Source organism: Lethenteron reissneri, chromosome 54, assembly GCF_015708825.2.
Source record: "Lethenteron reissneri isolate LAM-NWPU_2019-01 chromosome 54, ASM1570882v1, whole genome shotgun sequence".
In the NCBI taxonomy this organism is placed as follows: Eukaryota; Metazoa; Chordata; class Hyperoartia; order Petromyzontiformes; family Petromyzontidae; genus Lethenteron; species Lethenteron reissneri.
This window is the reverse complement of record NC_083832.1, coordinates 8986411-8992202: the sequence shown is the minus strand read 5'-3', so window position 1 is coordinate 8992202 and position 5792 is coordinate 8986411.

Genomic DNA, 5792 nt, shown 5'->3' with positions numbered 1-5792 from the left:
GACGATCTGCGACGAGAATGAATAAATGCCAAGAATTGCCACTTATCTTCGTCAGATTTTTTTTTTTCTGGCCGACGAAGTTTTACCACTCGCTACCTTCGGGGCTAAGCGGCTAAGGAACTGAATCCTTTTTTTGCATGAAGAAGACGAAAAAAAACATCCGCAATGTGGCGCCATTCCAAATTAAATAAAGGTGATATGTACACTGTTGGGGGGGTGGGGGGTTATGGGTGCAATCTTGGACCGGTTTGATATACATACAGGCACACGCACACATACAAATACAGACACCACGAATTCATCAGTCGACGAATATATACATTGCGTCTGTGAAGTTGGTCGGATGACAATAATGATTGATAATTATTAGTGCTCGCAAATGGGAGGTTACTCGACTCAGTACTTTATCGTTGCGGGGTGGGATACAATGAAGCCGACAGCGCTTTAGCTGTGGATGGACTCAACGTAGGAAGGATGAATTTCCATCATTGGCTTAGGTTTGTAAGTAGGATTTATTTCTTCTCGACAATTCGGTGTCAATTGCGGTGCTTAAAATACATTGAAAAAAAGTTATGTTTTAATAACACCTCGCCCATATTATGTATCTCAGAGTCCCCCAGAGACCGTGGTGAAGTATTTACAAAGCCACTCCAGCTTCCGTCAGCCAGTGCAGAGACCTATTGACAAGACCATATGTTCAGCCCTTTGTTTAATCCACCGCTGGATGAAGGCCGCCACTGGCCGTTTTAGGTGTCGGTTTATAAAGTTCCCATTTTGTGGATTTTTTTATTTACAAAAAATAAATAACCACTCTCGTCAGCGCCGGTTGGTGATGAACAGAGAAGCCTGGTTCGGATATCACTTGCCACTGAGGTTCGCCGTGGCTGGGATTCGAACTCAGTTTTGCCGAATTCGTAGAGCAGCGCGCTAACCACTGCGCCACCCCTCATTTATCAACATCCAATCTACGGAGTGAAAGGATACAACTGTTGCCACCATAGGAGCCCCTTCGGCTCACGTGTGAATATACCGGTTCCAGGCACTTGTGTCTCCAAGCTGAATAGTATATCATTACTTTAAAACTTACATATGCAGGATTAACCATTTTTTATTATGCACTTAAATATATATATGAATATACCTACGGATGTTTTAGTTAATCTACTGCTGGATGAAGGTCTCCCCCACGTTGAGTCAGTTGCGAGGATTATTGTACCACACGTTACTGCTACTATAGCCAGTCCGGGTCGTTGTAGTATAACTAGCCACGGATGTTCGCCGTGGCCTGGAATCGAAATTAGTTAACCGAGTTCATAGTTATCCCCCCCCACCCTTCCCTTCACTAACCCGTATCGACCAGCGTGGTGAAGTATGGTCAAATAACGCACACGGAATTGGGAGGACTTTAGCAATTAATTTACGAAAAAGAGTTGCAATTTTTTTAAAATAAATGTTGTAGCGTGTCCCGCTTCTCAACCCGCATATGACGATTTACTCGCGCTTACAGAGTATTAATATAAATTTAGATTTAAAGCTTTCGTGACTGCAGGGATTCATATTCTTGGTTCTTTAAATTTTTTTTTCTACGCGACTTTACCAAAAGAACCAAGAATAGTTTTAATATAATTTAACTAACCGTACGTGATCTTACTCTCCAGGACAACACGGTAACGACGACATTTCCTTTACACTCCTATCATCGGCCATTGCCAATCCACTGCTGGATGAAGCCCATTCGAACTCGTCTGCCCACTCACGACCGTGCCATTGCAACAATCGCACCGACGCGCCTGCACGCGGACTCATTTCAACGCTCCATCTCTCCTCTCGCTGGACGAGCTCCAGATCCCGTTCCATCCCTGTCGACTGCCAATCCGTTATTGATCTTGACCATCGGCCATGGCCGCTTCTGGCTACGCATCCTGTATTAGGAATATTCACTCTCGCCACAAGCCCAGCATGGAGCGTGCGTGCGCAAATGAATGGAACAATGACGCTGCCTTGTGCTACGAACCCAGCGAAACGAGTTCGATTCCCAGCCATTGTTAGACAGCGTTGGCGAGTGATATCTTGAACTGGCTAATTCTGAGTCGACTCAGCCTTAAATGAGTCACCTTGCGTGGCGTGTAATGCGGCTGGGCACATCTGTAAAAAAATAACTATAACTCATCCAATTCCTCCAGTATCAATAAAGATTCTGATTCACACTACCACCACCCCTTCGTGATCCGTTCTGACCTTAACAGGTGCTCGCTAACAACACTTGCCCCCATACGTAGATGTCGGGGAATTTTTTGCTCTTTGGGTTCCAAATAATACAGGCACGCATTGAAAACGGTCAACAAAAGGCTTCCTTGACATCGTGTTGAGCAGTATTTCATCGGCAATTGCATGCGATAATGCAAGCGTCTTATTTACCCCGCTACCGGGGTCGTTTGTGTGTGTGTGTGTTCTGTATTTTCCACAGCATTCTGCTGAAACATTATTCACCGACGTGACGTCACTTGTGTGCACACTCACAACGGCCGAAGGGGCACGCGAGAGAAGCCCCCAAGGGTGACTTGGTCACAAGCCTATTCCGTAAATATGTTGACCAAATGTCTGCGTGCAGTGGCTGTTTGATATTTAATTTGACGAGTGAAATTCAGTACAACGAAATACTGGAGTGCGGGTTTTATTTATTTATTTTCGTACCTCATTTAAATAATCACGTGGATTTAACTTTGTAAATTTGTCTGTTTTCTCTCCAGAGAATTGTGAATGTTACACGTTAAAAAGACCCTCGGATTTCATTTACGTAGCTCCGCCACGGACAACTCCGGTTAAAATCAATCCCTGCCGTTACATGTGTGTGAAACGTGGATAGCGTTGCAATTGTTGTGCCAAAAAAACATCGGCTAGGCTTGGTGACTAACGCCTGCCATCTGGTGGAGGCTGATGCGAACGCTGCCAAGAACTTTGACTCAATTGTGGCCCCATTCCCAATCACCAAATTTTGCCATCTTTCGAAATGATGAAGATTATTATAATGATCTTGCTTTACGTTGCGTCTGATAATCATCAGACGCACCCCAAAACTGCGCACCGTTTCAAGAAAGGGACCGGATAAAAACAAATCTGGTCACACGTACACCTACTGGGTTTATAAGACTCACTCAGAAATACGTAATATTTAAAACAACTTTCTAAAACACATGCTTTTATGAAATGTACCGTACTAGTAATGGAAGAACTCCACGACTCTAGGAAGTGGCCCCGAAGCTTGCCGTAACGTAAGGCACCGTGGCCAATTACAGCCAACTTGAGTTGAGCGTGGACAATTAGACCCAAGCCGAAACATAACATAAAAAAATATGGTAAAAAAATACATCTTTTTTATTTTTTATGATAGAATATAGTATTGTCATCAGTATGACATAAGTATACCAAGCTTGCAGTCGATACCACATTGAGTTACAATATTTGAGGATACAACAACGACAACAACGACAACAACAACAGTGAGATAAAATCTAACCAGAAAACTATAGACAGACATATTAGTAGACAGATATCACCAAGATACATAGAGAGAGCAACACAGGTAACAGAGAGGGGTGATCGTCTCTGTGGGGTGGCCTTAAATAGACAGAGGGGGGCGGAGGCAGAGAGAGGGAGGGGGTTAGAGAAAAAAATTAGCATATCAATGAGTGGACAACAAACGTGATGCTGCAAGTGCGATGGCACGGCAAGCAAGCCTGAAAATCAGAAGGACACACTAAAATTAATCGCACTTGCAGCATCACGTTTGTTGTCCACTCATTGATATGCTAATTTTTTCTCTAACCCCCTCCCTCTGCCTCCGCACTCTGTCTATTTAAGGCCACCCCACAGAGACGATCACCCCTCTCTGTTACCTGTGTTGCTCTCTCTATGTATCTTGGTGATATCTGTCTACTAATATGTCTGTCCATAGTTTTCTGGTTAGATTGTATGTCGCTATTTCATTATACCTGATGATGATTGCTTGTGTTGCAATCGAAACGTCGTAATATGCTATTATTTAATTTATTAATTTATCTTTAGACGTGACTTAACCGAAAGAACCAAATAATAATTCCTGCAGTCACGAAAGTTCTAAAATTAAGAAACAACAGTGAGTTAAATAAAAGCGTGCAATGAAAAGGTTCACTGGGTTTTGAGACGTGTTTTTTCAAGAGGCTCCTGCTACATTGGGACGTTTGGCTTTGCGTGAACTCCACACAGATATATTCAGGAATACATTGCTGTACTGTACCGCCATCTAATGGCCAACTTGCAGCGTAAGCCCGATTGTTGTCACTACGCCACTGACAATACTGGTAGGAACCTCCTGGTTACACCAGCCCCCCATAGGGGATTATTGTGTTCGTCCGTCCGTCGTCCATCCAAAAATGGGAGGGGTGGGGCTGGGTGGAGAGGGGAGGGTGGGGAGGGGCTGGGTGGGGAGGGTGGGGCTGGATGGAGGGATGGGGCTGGGTGGGGGGAGGGGCTGGTCACCCCGTGGTGCCCGTATAAAACTCAATGTTTAACCTACTCATATTTGCGGAATACACCACGCCGCCGTTGACCCTGGCCATTGACCGAGCAACCCAACGTTCCTACCAGCTCCGTCCGCAGGAATGTGTTTATGTAGTCACTAAGCCACTGATAATGATGCAGTTACTACGCCACTGATATAATGTAGTTACTATGCTAATGCCGATGAGCAAAACAAACACAATTGAATAATCGTTGCACTGCACAGCGGTCAAAGGTCCGAAACGCCCAAGCGCCCAGCAATAAACAGCAAAGTTTGACTGCATCAGGGGCCGTCCATAAATGACGTCACGCACCTAGGTGGGGGGAGGGGGGTCAGACATTTGTGACGATGTGTGACGAGGGGGTGGGGGGGGGGGGTGAGAAATGTGACGTCACATCAAAATGCGCAACTTTAAATTAATATAGACAACACGTTCTACTTAATTAAATAGACTTTTACATAAATGTTTTCTCCTACAACATCAGAGTGCAGCGCCACATTAAATACGCACTACAATGACAACAGTTTAAAGCGATTTGAAGAATGTATTTTTGGTGGGGGGGCAGAGCTTTGTGACGTCATTTGAGGGGGGTCTGACTTTTTATGACGCCGTGTGACGAGGTGGGGGTCAAAAATCGTCCAAAATTGCGTGACGTCATTTATGGACGGCCCCTCAGATCAGAATTTTATACTTTTATTGAATTGGACATTATGAGAGGAATTTCCAACCATCCACAGCAACACCGTGGTAATGCGTTTGTGTAGAAGGGGGGCGTGTATGGGTTTAGTTATAATGCATTGGTTATAATTAGTTTGTTGTGCCCTGTATTGTGATATGATGAGGAGAAGATGTAACCTCTGGTAACCCTCTAATTAACATAATTTATGAAAGCGTGACATCGGGCGATAGGGGGGGGGCGGTGGCAAAACTTCACTCCTAATTAACATAATTTATGCAAGAGTAACATCGGACTACGGGGACTCCCGTATCATCTCGTGTTGATAATTAACATAATTAATGTAGATGTGGCTCTGGGGGCCGCGAAAAACTCACTGATAATTTACATATTTTTCTTTATATTCTTGGTTCTTTCGGTAAAGTCACGTAGAAGGGAAATAATAAAAAAATATAATATTTTTATTATTTTATTATTTCCCTTCTACGTGATTTTATTGAAAGAACCAAAGACTAATTTACATAATTTATGGAGGCGGCAATGGCCTCAGCCAATGGGAAGCCGCCGTGGCGGTG